The sequence below is a fragment of the Rhinolophus ferrumequinum genome, chromosome 14 (assembly GCF_004115265.2).
Source record: "Rhinolophus ferrumequinum isolate MPI-CBG mRhiFer1 chromosome 14, mRhiFer1_v1.p, whole genome shotgun sequence".
Classification (NCBI taxonomy): Eukaryota; Metazoa; Chordata; class Mammalia; order Chiroptera; family Rhinolophidae; genus Rhinolophus; species Rhinolophus ferrumequinum.
This window is the reverse complement of record NC_046297.1, coordinates 498,902-511,243: the sequence shown is the minus strand read 5'-3', so window position 1 is coordinate 511,243 and position 12,342 is coordinate 498,902. Positions and strand designations below refer to the sequence as shown.

The 12,342-nt window shown below is 41.2% G+C and overlaps 1 long non-coding RNA gene across 10 annotated transcripts in view; it reads right to left on the bottom strand.

Moving 5' to 3' along the window:
• The window catches only part of LOC117034137 (uncharacterized), a 91,658-nt gene that overhangs the window by 78,621 nt on the left and 695 nt on the right, over positions 1–12,342 (bottom strand). For 2 of the 10 annotated variants that reach the window (XR_004425018.1, XR_004425014.1), the window contains exons 2-5: positions 11,185–11,287; positions 9,831–9,904; positions 7,502–7,616; positions 5,056–5,214 (exon numbers count right to left, since the gene is read on the bottom strand). This is a non-coding gene — a long non-coding RNA (uncharacterized LOC117034137). Of the gene's footprint in view, positions 1–5,055; positions 5,215–7,501; positions 7,617–8,056; positions 8,132–9,830; positions 9,905–10,499; positions 10,584–11,184; positions 11,288–12,342 lie in introns of all 10 variants that reach the window. The other 8 variants (XR_004425023.1, XR_004425021.1, XR_004425017.1 and 5 more) reach the window with 8 other exon arrangements.

Sequence of the window (12,342 nt, the reverse complement as noted above, 5' to 3'; positions counted from 1 at the left end):
TCTTTCCTCCCCAAACTGTTTCCATAACGGCGCCCACCATCTCTAGGAGGAGACCGCACACCCCAGGACCTGGTCCTTCCCTGCCTAGCACAAGGCTCAATAACCTTTTCTTTTAGAAAAGCTTTCGGCCATGCAAGTTTTTGTTTAACATAAGGTATGCTAGTATCAGGACACTGCTGAAGTAACAGCTTACGGAATAGTTCATGAAAGCAGAATTGTAAAAGTGTATGTATACAAGGGACTACACAAAACTATTAACAGTGGTTACAGTTAGCAGTTAATTCTTATAAGGCTCAGATTCTTTTTACAATTCTCAATTCTTCTTACCGAAATGCATACACTTTTTCTTAACTTTCTGTAAATGACCAAGTATTACTTCTAAAGTAGAAATTCAAATATATTTTTAAAGGATAGAGTTATTAGCTTAAACATGTTTGAAAATTTTTTAAATAAAAAAGGTTTTAAAACATTCCAGATATTTAATAAACCCAAAATGTCTATTCCTAATAATGTTTGTTCTTCAAAAAAAAAATCACTAAACTGCATGTATCTGAGATATTCTATTTCCCCCCTTAATACTTGTCCTCATCTTCAGGTATAATAAAAATGTATACTTTTACAAATTTATTCATTTTACCTTATGCTTTTTATTTGCTGCTTGAATAATGATCCGCTCAACTATAGCAGTCTGTCAGCATAAGAACATTATGAAAAATACTAGTGACCCTGGAAATCTTTGCTCCCCAGAATTCCAGAACGTGAGCTGTGTCCACACTTGAAATCCATCCTTCCTTATCTTCCACAAAGGTCGCCTTCAGCTGGGTGTTCCTGAGAGCGGCCCCTGCTGAACCCTACCTGCCCTTCACCAGCACGGTTTGGCGGAGCTCTCACTGTCCCAGCATTAAAGAACCTCACGACCTTTCTCTCGCTCAGCATCCCCGCTTCCTATGGTACTGACTGTAGGGCGTTGCCAAGAGACCGGAAGAGCATCCAGTGAGGTGATGACGACCAACGCAGAGGCTGAGCCTGGAAAGGACTTGGGAACCAGCGAGGGCCAGTCGCAGCGCTCTCCCTAATGTCACTCAGCAGGCGGGGACTCAGTCCTTCCTGAGGCCGCACCTCTGACTGCTGGGCAGCGCTCACTTCTTTTGCATTCACGTTCCTACTTGTCCCACTGCTACTGTTACCACTGCCAATTTCAGTATGCTTGACAGAAATTTCATATGTATTATGTCCTTTCATCTTAACAAAACTCCTTTGAACTAGGGAGACCCAAAATTGTTATCCCCATTTTGTAAATGAGGAGACAAGACTCTGAGAGTTCAGGCAACTCGCCCAGGAGCCCAGGTGGCAAACGCCAGCCCACAATGCAGCTGGTCACCAGCCTCTTGACTGTACAGTCATCATGCTGTCCTTTGTCACCAAGTTTTCTTGTGCTGAACCAAACTCTGCTTCCTTGGGGCCCTCCCTCTATTAACGCAGATCACGGTCCTGCGACAAGAACTCCACTGAGGTCCCCTCCCAACTCCGCGGACTTGGGTAGATGTTTAGAAAGCACGTTAACAAAATTCTCCAGGACGTTAAGAAGAAACCACACAATTCTACAATGTATCTACTTGGACTGGGTGCAGCTACCAGGGACAGGAACCCATGACGCCTGTGGCCACACTAGGAAGAAAGTCACCAGGGCTGGCAGGGTGACCTCACACACCACGGCACCACCTTCACTGCACCAGGGGCACTGACACGGCTGAGTGCGTGCACTCCTCCAGAGGGAACCTTATCTACTGAGAAAGAATTGTAGTCGCGATTTAAATAAGCACATAAAAACATGCCCAACGCATCGTCACTCGTGAATAGCAAATTAAAACCAAACTGAGATGTCGCCACACACCACCCACAGGAACACCTACAATTAAAAGACGACGCACAGCACCAGTGCTGTTACTGAGTGACTGAAACTCATACATCACTGCTGCCAAGGCAACAAGAGAGCCAGCAAATCACCTGGAGTCACTGTCGTTGGGCTGCTAATTCCTAAAATCAAGCAGGCAGGGCTTGAGGAAACGGTTCTGCTCTGGCTCCAACTTGCCTGGGAACTTAAACGTGTGAACTGCCAGTCCTGCACAGTACCGGGATGTGCCTCAGACATCCAGGCGACTCTGGATGGCCCCGAAGGCCTAAGGACAGACAGAACGTGCACGTATCCAGACCACCTAACAGCCAGAGGATCAACATCGCCGACCAGTCCAGAGGCTACGAATACAGGACTGAGTCTTCCCAAGAGTGTCCTTCTCACTCTAAGAACGCCTAGCTTTTCTTTCTTATTGGGAACCTCTGGGTATGGCCTAGTTGTGTTTCCGGTTTGCGAACCCTAAACCCTTGAATGAATCTTTATCACTTCTAGTCAGAGCCTCCAGACTCTTTGAGTTCCTTTGACAAAAGTGATGCAGCCCCTTTGGGAAACAGTTTGGAAGTTTCCCACAAAGGTAAGCACACACTTACCAAATGACCAAACAACACAGCAGTCCCACTCCTGGATGAAAACATATACCTACGCCAAGACCTGTATGCAGATGTTTATAGCCGTTTTAGTCTTTAATTTTTATCCATGAGAGTCCCAAACTGGAAACAACTCCAAAGTCAACCAACTGGAAGTTCGCTTGGCAGTTCATATACTCAAATACTACTCGGTAATGAAAAGAAGACACTCCAGGAAAACAGGAAACAGGACAAAGGCTCAACACAAGCATACCTTGGTGCGTTGCTGTCACTGCGAGGATGTGAGGTCACTGGAGGGAGGAGTGTGAGCGGCTGAGCAGCAGAGGACGTGGACCACACAGCTTGTATGCTACGCTAAGGCTTACGTTGGTGTTTTTGGTGAAAGGATAATTTCTACAATTTGGGCAGGACACGGCCAACAGGCAAGTATTGAGATACAGTAAATACAAAAGAACGTGACTGTTCCACAGAGCATGAGTGACTTCCTCTCCAGGAGCCCTCACCTGTACAGGCAGGTTTGGCAGTCAAGCCAAGGAAGAGGAGTGAGAATTTTCCGTTCGAATTTTCCACAGTGTGATTTAACACATAGGATAGGTGAGCCACAAGTGGGTTTTATGTCATTTCTGTGTGCTTGCATTTAGATGTACAGGGTCTTTTTCAACGTTCAAATGAACACATTATTAACGTCAGAGTACTGACTGAACGGACGCTATCAGAAATAACGATGCTTTTTCAAGGAATCAAAAAACTATCTCTGGGGGTGGAAAAGAACACAGTATTTTCTTCTGTCAACAGATAAAGCTTTAACTCTACAGTATTTTACTGCAGGTTTTTACTCTAAAATATACCTTCATAAGATGAAAGCCAGAAGTTTAACACATCAATGGTTTACAGACAACTCTTTGAGAAAGTAAAGATTGGTTGAACAAAGCCCATCAGGATGGGTTGGCAATAAGGAGTACACCCGATGGAAATACAAAGTAGGAAGAAAAGCTGGATTGTACCAGTAGGGACAAGGCGGAACCAAGGAGGCAGAAGAGGTGGGGGAAGGGAAGCTACCAGGTTACAAGAATGGGGCTTACCACCAAGGCTGCCTTTGCAACAAGCTTGTCCTGGGGAGTCCTGAGCGCTCTGCCTGGCCCGCAGGCTCACAGAGGGAGCCAGAGGAGCACGTTGGAGGGGAGAGATGCCCGGCTAAAGGAATCACAACAAACGGGACTGAAGAGCAGACGTGGTGCAATGAATCGGCTCCAATAGTTTGTAACCTCTTCTCCAAGAGCTCGTGACCCACTTGGCCTCACTGAATTTGTGGCTGTGCCGTGTGTGTCTAAACTCAGCACACGTCTGAGGCTCTGTCTGATGTGTTCACTTCACCCACCTGTGCCCCAGTTCTGGTAACTGGCACGCCAAATAGGCTTGTACTGCACGCCAAAACCCTGGTGCCATTTTGACTTAATTCAGATTGAAAAACAGTCCTGCTTGTTCCAATGTCAATGTCATTTTCTGTTCGTTTTCTTGGTACTTCAGTCTTTCCAGAAGTTTCTTAGCTTTGGAATCCTGACTCTAAGTAATGAGCAACTAGATGTAAATTCTACTGCCAAGGGTACTTTCACTGGCTCTAATTAGATGCCAAGTAATTAAAAAAAAAAAGTTAAGTACTGTTCATATCAGCAGTGAACTCAAGTTCAAAGTACTGGTTTGATCCTTTTGAAAGAAATAAAGGAATTTACTTTAGGAAGGATGAACATTCAGCAACCATATAATATTAGACAAAATTCAGTCAACTATTTCAAGGGAGAAAAAAGGGAAAAATTCTTTACTTAACCACCTTTGTACCTTTGATTCAAATAAATGTGATTATAATAATAAGGAAATAAAACCAACTGGAACTCAGAGGAAGTGTGAAACAAGGTTAGGAAAACTTATATATATTAAAGAAATTAATAAATTTTAGGTAAACTCATCAGAACAAACTGCCATTGGGAGAACCCCTTCCTCTCAACACAAACACGTGGATCAAACACAACAAGGGCATCTCAGACACAGTGTCAAGCTAGAAATCAGCAGGAGAATCTCCAGACTGCAGAAATAAAGGCATGGAAACCATGGGGCAGTGAGTAGTGAACAGGAGCAGAAGCCAACACAGCTGACCCTTCCGGGGGCACATATGGGTTTGCCAAGGGTAGGCTTGCTTTGCACCACTGCTGGAGAGTAATTGATAATAACGTCCCTCCACGCCCAATTTTCAGTGTCCTGATCAGATGATAAATTGTAAGGTCCTCCTAGCTACAGGACACGTTGAAACCAGTTTGAGGCTTGGGAGTGGGATGCTGGGATGCTGATAAACATGAACGAAAAGTGTCGTGGCTGAAAGACCAAACTACAAACTTCCTGCACACAACCAGGAGTCCTAAGGAGCTGACCTTTTCATGAAATAGAAAAGCTTCAGCCACTGACCCTGCTCGGACCCTGCAAGGAAGCGTGGGCGGAGCTGAAGGCATCCCCAGGAAGCCAGCACCTCAGCCTGCGGGTAGCTGTGGAGCCCACACTCACCCTGTGTGCTTGGCTCGGATGATCCTCAACTGAGACATGCTCATCAAAACTCATGTCCATGTGACAAAACCCACCAGTCTGGGCAGAGGCACATGTGGAACCCGGCTGTGGTGAAGAGTCTACATCCTGAGTACACAGCCAAAGCCTCCACGTCAAGCCCTGCTGGAGACGAGTTTATAGCTTAGAGATTGTAATCCACTTGAGGAAATGAATCACTATGAGAAAGTACTAGCAGACACAACAAACAGAAAAAAGAATTTGCAACCAAGGACAGGAAAAAGGATACAATGTAGTCTAAGAGATATTCTGACATAAGTATTTATAAGAAAAGAAAGGATATAAATCATGATGAAGGAACAAGACAGTATTTTAAATAAGCACAGACAGATCTGTGAAGAAGCCAAACGGAATTTTCTACCAATAAAATATATACTCATATAAGAAAAAAAATACTGAATGAATAGATTTCAAATCTTTTCTACTTAATTAGTTTATCTACAGCTCTAGGTGTTTTGTTAGTTAACTCAGGAGATAAATTCTTGAATATACAGTATTTTTAAACAGGAAAGAAAATTAATTCCCTCCCCCCCAGAATTACACAAGGAAGCTAGATGTGTTTTATTCATGCTTTTACAGAAATTGATTCCAAACTCTGGTTCTGAGTTCTGGATGCCATACTAAATTTTGAACATATGTAGCATGAGTTTGAAGTGATTTCTAATACGGCTCATAAATTAAAATAAAACTGCACATATATAAGCATATTCCTCAGTAACCCCCCAAAAGAACAACCCTATCACACATTCAAGTTATAGCAATGCATAGCGGGCCATGAGCTATATCATGGAACTACTTTATGTCATGACTGGTACATATTCTAAAAGAAATTTAAGATATATGATTCAAGCTATTATTCTGGGGATGTATAATAATCTGGTTTGAGATTGAGAACAAGGACATATGGTTCTTTTAGTAAAACTATATATCTAATAATATCACTATGACATAAATGCAGGTTGTTTCTCTTATTTTAAAATAGTTTTATAATTTTAAATGCTTTAAAATGCCAGATTAACAATTCCTCTTCCTTTACCAGTAAAACATAAGAATAATAAATTATGTAATGATGGATATTCAAGTTTTCTTTCCAAATAACCTGAAGTGTAATGTATTTGACATTCCAGTTCTTTCTTTCAAATCTATAGCAAATAAATGCAAGATAGTAGTGGATGTTCAACAGGAGTGAGCGTCTTCAAATAAGTTACTGTTACTTGTTAAGTGCCTCTGAAAACCCTGAGATCCATGTCAAGAAGCATTAATAATGAATTTACATACAAAAGAACCACTATGTCATAAAAGACTTTTATTCACTGGGGAGGCCAAAGAGTCTTTTAAAACTAAAAGAATAAAGTTAGGAGCAAAATAACAAAAATACGTTTAACGTGAAAAAATAAAGGCAGTATCCTTATGCACTTATACTATTTCCCGGCATAAATCGCAATTCTGAAGCTTCTGGGGGGAAATATTCGAAATGGGTCCTTTTCCAAAAATACCTTGCCAGGCATCTTAGAATTTTCTCAGATTTAATGGGCAAACAAACATTGAAGAGGATAATTAGGTAGAAAGGACATCTATATTTGTTCTAAACCTTTTTTATGGATAAAATGGATTAAGGGAAGGTAACACACTTTGCACAATGCTGATTGGATAAGTTTATACCAACAAAGGATCAATATTTAAATCAAACAAATAAACAAGTTTGATTTAAGAAAACTGAAACAATCCATTTTTCTCCAGTCCATATTGTTGGTAACCGCTAATAAGGCTTAGCTACTATCACAATCCAAATAGATTCTCACACTGGCACTAACCTGACACTTAGATGGAACCAACTCTAAAACGGCAACATCGGTGTAAATTAATAAATGGAGTTAATTAAACTGTCCTCATATTTAATATTATTTTGATATTAAAAAGCCTAATTCCATGAAAGAAATTAAAATTTTACTGTTTTCTTATGACCCTAATAAGAGGCCAAATATGCCAACACACCATGGCCAGGTCATGTATAAAAGCAGAATCGTGACCCCAACTTGTAGCAACCTGCCCAGGAAACAGCCCCTGTACCTGCAATACACAGCCCCGGAAACCAGGCTGTCAGACTTGCAGGCGGCTATCTCTAGTGACAATCTGGGAAGCTAAACAACAACTTCTGTAACAATCAGCCCCAAATGTCCAGGACTTGATAAAAAAACTGACAGCTTCCCTAATTTTTGTCTATGCTTCCGACTTATTACGAAGCACAGAACGCCAAATACACACCCCTAACCAGGGATGCCTGGCTCCTCGTCAGCCTGCCTGCCCATAATTTCTGCTAGCCTCCAATCAGGGCACACCTGAAGACTTCCCTTTTTTTTTACTAAAAGCTTTCCCCTGATCTGCCTACCTTTGAGTTGCTGCCAAAATGCAAGCATTGGTGTCTGACGCCATTTCTATAGCAAGCTCAGAATAATTAGCCTTTGCTTTTCTGATCCAGTTGGTCTTCCTTTATTTCCATACACCTATACAACAGAAAGTATTGCTACGATTAGTATTTCACAGAGAATAGCTAACAATTGTTGACTCCTTATCATGAACCAGGCACTGTATTAGATTTCTTACATGTACTGCCCAATTTAATTTCACAGTAAAGATAAAAATACTTTCTGATATTGGTACAATATTCATTTTACAGAAGAGGAAACTTGAAGCTGAGAGACGTTAATTAACTTGATACACAGGTAATGAGTGGTTAAGCAAAGAGTGAAAGAAAGACACATTCCAAAGAGGGTAACTCTTAACCATGCTACTAAATTCAATTTGAAATATGGTGACAGCTCCATGTTTCAACTGCTTTCATAAGAAAATAGAAAACAACACAAAATTAACAGTGTCTCCATCTCATGCATGACTGATAAAATATTGTCTGATAGAAGAGGAAGAGAATTTGGAATTCACTTACACCAATCTCCTCTTTTTATAGGTTGCGTAAGTGAGGCTTAGAGAGGTGAAGATACCACGCCCAGTATGATGACATCTATTGAACAGAGATAAGACAACACTACAACCCAGATCTCCTGACTCCCAGCCCAGATAGCTACATGCCTCCTGGGAGGACATTTGCCTGGGGAGATTTATAACTCCACAAAGACTTTATGCAACTATGTGTGGTAATGCCAGCACATTCCAAACACATATTATATAACACGGCTAAACACATATCTTTTGTGGAGACAATGAACTAAATGTTATTTAAGAGGCCATTGAAGTTCAACAAATATTTTATTAAGTGCTAACAATGAGTTAGGGCACTGTTTCACTTAAGCTTCACTAGTGAACAAAACAAAAAAGAACCCCATCTTATTGGTTCACATTCTAGCAGGAAGAAACAAACATTACACAATAGATATATTAAGTAGGCAAATTATACAATAGGTTAGAAGGTAATACGTGCTACCATAAAAACAAAAGTAGAGCAAGGTTAGATTGGGAGTACAAATTTGGGACAAGGAGGGCAGATTTTAATTTTAAATAGGGTGATCAGGCGCAGCCTCAGTGAGAAGGCAATGTTTGAGTAGATTCTGACAAAGTGAGAGAGTTAGTCCTGTGGATGTGTTAGGAAGAGTGTTACAGGCAGAGGGAATAGCCAACACAAAATCCTGAGGAGAGAGTGCCCATGTTTGGAGAGAACAGCATGGGGGGCACTGAGAATAAATGCTGAGACCAGAACTGTCAACCAATATATGTCTAGGGGCTTCTGACACTGAATTAACTTTATCAATGACATATAAACTACGCATTCCGTATTCATTATAACTCTACAGTATTAAGTCAAAGAAGTGAGTGCACAATAGTCCCCTCCTTACCTGTGGTTTCGTTTTCTGTGACTTTAGTTACCTATGGTCCGAAAATATTAAATGCAAAATTCCAGACACAAACAGTTCGTAAGTTTTAAATTGCATGCCATTCTGAGTAGCGTGATGAAATCTCTCGTGGTCCCACTCTGTCCACCTGGGATGTGAATCGTCCCTTTGTCCAGTGTACGTGCTGCATTAGCTCCCCACCCATTAGTCCCTTGGTAGCCCTCTCAGTTATCAGATCAACTGTCAGGTATCACAGTGCTTGTGTTCGAGTCACCCTTATTTTACTTCATAATGGCCCCAAAACGCAAGAGCAGTGATGCTGGCAATTCAAATATGCCAAAGAGAAGCTACAAAGTGCTTCCTCTAAGTGAAAAAGTGAAATAAAAAAAAAATCGTATGCTAAGATTGCTAAGCTCTATGGTAAGAATGAATCTTCTATCGAGGAAACTGTGAAGAAGGAAAGAGAAATTCTTGCTATTTTGCTGTCATACCTCCAACTGTGAAAGTTACAGCCACGGTGTGTGTGACTGATGCTTAGTTAAGATGGAAAAAGCATCATACTTTATCACAGGTAAGTATGTATAGGAACAAAAATAGTATATCCCAGGTCTCAGGTGTCCGCTGGGGGTCTTGGAACACCTCCCCCAGGGATGAGAGAACGACTGTAGTTCTTTCTCAGACTGTCACTAGATTATGACTATTAGAACAAAAAGTGCTTTGAAGCTCTCATCTGTTTTGTCCATTCAATCAGTTGTGTAAAAATTGCACATGAATTGTATGTTAATGATTTGAATCATGTGCTGAAGTCCCTTCACCAGACTTTTTAATTCCGTCAGTAGTGGTGAGGATGGGAAGGGAAGAAGGGGGCTGTACCTGGGCACGGAGGTTCCTCAGTGCTCTCCGTGATATTCACACGCAGCCACAGTTGAGCAGCACTATTCCGGTAGCTGTGAAAAAGAGAAGGCTTTTCTCATTCCCGCTCTCAGCATGCTCATTATCCTCGCAGCTCCAGTCCACGTCAGTGACAACCACACCAGAAACTCCAAAACCACAAATCCCCTGCACAGAAGTCCTGGGACCCCTCCTGGCCACCCCACCGGAGGGGAAAGGCAGAACAGGCCACATTTCTCCTTTGCTGCCCCATTCACGAGCTCCCCACAACACCAACAAACAAGACTGGTGTGGGTATCAGATGACTGAAAAGTTTTGTGTCAGAGGAAGGGTGAGAGAAGAGGGGAGCCAAGTGGTAGCATCAATTACACAACAAAAATTTTTAAGAACAAGTCCGTCTAATATTTAATTTCATATTTTGGCATTGTCATGGTAGAAAATATTCTGTCTCTCCAAATCTTGTTTCATTTTATGTGTGCCTGGCACATCTTTGGGACACAATAGCTATTTTTTATATGAATGAATGAATGAATGAATGCATGCATGCATGAATGAATGCATGAATGAATGAAAGAGGGCTGAACACAAAAAGGCCCCAACTCCTCCTTTCTCAATCCCTCCAATCTCGTTCCCAGAGGCAATGACACTGACCTCACAGCTACTCTCCTCTCTTAAATAATGCACTTATGCTGCTAATTCCAGATGGATCAATGTTAGATTTTGCATACTCACGTCCTGCCAAGATAGACATGAATTTTACTAAAATAACCACCCTAAATTTCTCTTCCTGTACACCTAAGCAATTATATCACTACTGTTAGCTTTTCAATTGATTACATGTATTCTTAAGCTCCTTTTTCTTGTTTCAACCGCAAACAGTATCTCTTCACTTTGTCAAATAAGAATACTGTATCCCAGACCCTTCTTGTTACCTCTCTTGCTCTTCTACAATTAACATTTACAACCTGCTTCGTAACCGTAGGTAAGGGATTCTTGCTGTCTACAGTTGGACTGTAAATGTGGAAATCAGAATCTATATATGTACATAAACACTGTTTTCTGCCCAGACAAGTTCTATTCTATGACTATACTTGTTTGTCTGTACATGTTTTGTCATATGCCCCCACCCCTACTGGACTTTTTACAGCCTTTTTACTTTTACTTTGAATTGTCTACTTTTATGGCATCATTACAATAGGTTCTTCTCACATTTACAGGATACAATCACACCTAGAGACTTTTTTTTTTTTTACAAGAGTTTCTTACAGCCCTACAGTCTTTCAGTTTGGATTGAGTGGCTCTCAGACCTGCTGCAGAGCTGTCTTCTGGGACTTACCTTTGTTGATTTTCTGAATTGGTTCTATTGTTCATAGAGCCAACCTGCTCCAATTTCTCGGATAATTCCCTTGTTTTGCCCGCCCACATTCTCAAGTAACATCCTGAAAAAGAGTATTTGAAAGATAAAGCTTTCTCAGTTTATGTTTAATTTCCTTTTTTCATTCTACCCCCATATTTTATCGATAGTTTTGTTTGGTATAAAATTCCAAATTCACAGTCATTTCCCCGTGGAACTTTGAGGGCATTGCTTGTCTCCTAATATCCAGTTCTGATGATAAGAAGCCTACCGCCAGCCTGATTCTCATGCCTTTATGGGGGAACCTGTATTTGTTCTCTGAAAGCTTTTAGCATCTTCCCTTTAGTCTTGTGAACCTTAAATTTCATATGCACACATGTAGACTTTTTTCTTTCTCCCACTTAGTAGATGATAGGTCTTATACATTTGCACACTAATGTCTCCCTTTAGTTCTGAAAACTTTTTTTCTTGTAAGTTTCATCAAACTATTTTCTTTGTTCTATCTGGAACTTTATTCTGATGTTGAAAACCTGGATCAATGCTGCATGACTTATCTCTTCTGTCATATTTTTTGTCTCTGACTACTGTTCTCTCCTTTTCTTAGAAGTTAACCTTACAGTAGTGAGACAGAGAAATGAGTGGTAAATGTTAGGAAAGGGAAATCTTCCTCTACCTTTGAGATTATTCTGGCTGGACTAATCAAATTGACAGATTAGTAGGAGAAAAAACAATTTAAAGGTTAATAACAGGTATCTCCTGTACACATGGGAGAGACCTAGGAACACTGAGTAACTTGCCAAAATGGCGGAAGCCATCACCTTAAATACCATCTTCAACTAAAGACAAGGTCTTGTGGGCAGAGAGTTAGCTATGGCAGGTTACCAGGCAAAGCACAGGACACAAGGCTAAGGTTGTTCCCCGGATTTAAGTCGGTGCCACCTCTCGGAGGAAGACAGCAGGCCTGGTACAGTGAGGGAGACACCATCACAGACGGAGCTTTCACTTGTAAACGTAAATGTTCTTTACAAAGGTACTGCCTTCTTGGTTTTCAGAGCTTCTCCCATGTCTGCTGTTCTTAAAATTAACCGGCCTAAAATAATCAATATCCCAAAGAGGCATATTTTGGGGCGGCAAACTGCT